The following is a 2,349-nucleotide window of genomic DNA, read 5'->3' on the forward strand; positions in this document are numbered from 1 at the left end:
TTGCGCTGGTAATTACTATCCGTCTCGCCAATGCAGTCATTTCAGGAAAAGATATTTCCCCCACACCCCACCCACACCCCTAAAACACACACACACACAAACACACACACACACACACACACACACACACACACACACACACACACACACACAAACAAAACAACAACAAAATAACAAAACAAAACAAAAAAAATCGGAAAAAACCCCGCAAACAAAGATTAAAAAAAACAGCAAAAAAACGAAAACAACAATTCCAACCTTATGAAAAAACGTACACTTGAATACCTTTTCACTTGTCTTGCACATCACATGACAATTGGAGATACATGAACATGTGCGTGTTTCATCGGGTTACTCCACATTTGTCAAATTATTTCCCGAAGCAAAACTCGTCCTACACTATTAATCCAGATGAGGAAGAAAGGTTTACAGAGATGACGTCATCGGTTGTTTTTGGCGTCTCACGGTTTAGCTAGAATCGCTGTCAGGCATGAATTATTTGTAAATCTATACACATCAGTTATCCCATGATACTACTTCCTGGTAGTCAGTGTTCATAACATGTGTTTGTTCCAACACAATGCACGGCGATGAAAAACTTACCAAAGGACAAGAACTGAACCTTTTTTAGCAAAGAAGGAGCGACTTTCTGAATACTAACTTACCAGTAATCATTTAGAGTATTCCTGTAGTTTGAATGGCAAAAGGTAACATGTGGCAGGAGGAAGGGGCATAAAAATGTGTTTTAGGTATTTAGTCCTGGGATTACATGAACAACCACATCCACTACAGAAACACAGGCATTACAGATTGCATTATAGTTTATGCTAGCAGAATACATCTTGCGTACCCTTTCCTACCATCACGTCCAAAGTTCGTAATAATGACAACCCAGAATATGTTTAATATTACAAGATTCTTTTTAAACTTGCTGATAGCTACTGGTCTATAACAACTCTTTATAACTGAAACCTATGGAAAAAAAATTATAAAAATATTTCCAGATTGTGGTCCTAAACAGTGATATTTACATTATCTTTGTGTCTAGTATTCAACTTTTTCTGGTGTCCCCCGCCGTGATATTGCTGGAATATTGCTAAACTAAACTCACTCACTAGTATTCAACTTTGATAAACTTGGTTTCAGTGCGACATAACTACAATATTACCTGTGTGATGGAGATACTTAACTTGTTTACTAACTGTAACCTACAGAGTTGCTGTTTAGAAGACTCACGTGCAAGTAACAAAGAATAAAATTTTCGGGAATACGTGGCTATGTACACGACGATCTCAGCACAATTCTACTGACGCCTACAGCTTACAGTTGTTAGCCTTATTAAGATCAACCTTAACACGAACAAGAGAAAACAAGCGAAATAACGATAGTTCTTAGTTTGTCCAGAGAAAGTCTTCATGGATGTTCCTTGGGCACTTTGCCAAGAGAATGTCGCTACTGCGTGCATTGTTATAACTGAATTTCGTGACTGCTTGATTCGAAAACTTAGAACAACACAATTTCAAATTTCATCTGTCATATCATGCCTGCATCCCATTTTCCAAAATGAAACAATGATGTTGATGTCCCGTTAAATTAAGATTAAATTTGTAGCTGTAAATTTCTTTCTTTTTTCAGTCGTTATCCAGTCCAAAAAGTGTCCCAATATCGCTGATATGCAAAGCCCGGGAATCATGAAAAAGGAAGAAAACATTGTTGTTTCTGTTCATAGTTAAGACGTCAAAGTCAGCAACTTTTAGTGGATGCATTGTGTCCAAAAACAAGGTATATATCAGCAATTGTTTTCAGAAAAGAGTAAGGGTGACGTTATACGGATGGGTTTTATTTACAGTCAATGGCGAATGGAAAAGTAACAGGACATGGGAGGAACGAGTATACAATTATCGAGCTTAGCCATTAGCGGCTGTAATGGCATATGAGACATGTGAGTTACCTCGCTTGACAGTCACGCTGCGGCACCTCTTGTCAACACCTCGAGACGAAAGTCGTCGCTATTTATTCGCCCAAGCTGACCAGATTTTCCCGGCTCCAAAAAGACATTCTTAATATATATGAACATTACAATGAGCACATAGACAGCATTTGACAAGGGCAATTACTGAGGGTTAGGAATTATGAAGAGTGTGTTTCAAATAGAATTAAGCGGCACTTCAAGATTCCAATACAGGTAACATAGACGTTGGTCCAGGTGAATACTATATAATATTTGGTGCCATGCAATCTAAGGTCAAGAACCATTGTGCCAATGTTGAAGAAACCTACAAAAAAATACTTCGAGTTATCCGAAGTTTGACACAACCGGAAAAAGATGACAAAACAAGGAATCCGCAT

The sequence above is a fragment of the Haliotis rubra genome, unplaced genomic scaffold (genome assembly GCF_003918875.1).
Source record: "Haliotis rubra isolate DU_JTF1 unplaced genomic scaffold, ASM391887v1 Scf343, whole genome shotgun sequence".
NCBI lineage: Eukaryota > Metazoa > Mollusca > Gastropoda > Lepetellida > Haliotidae > Haliotis > Haliotis rubra.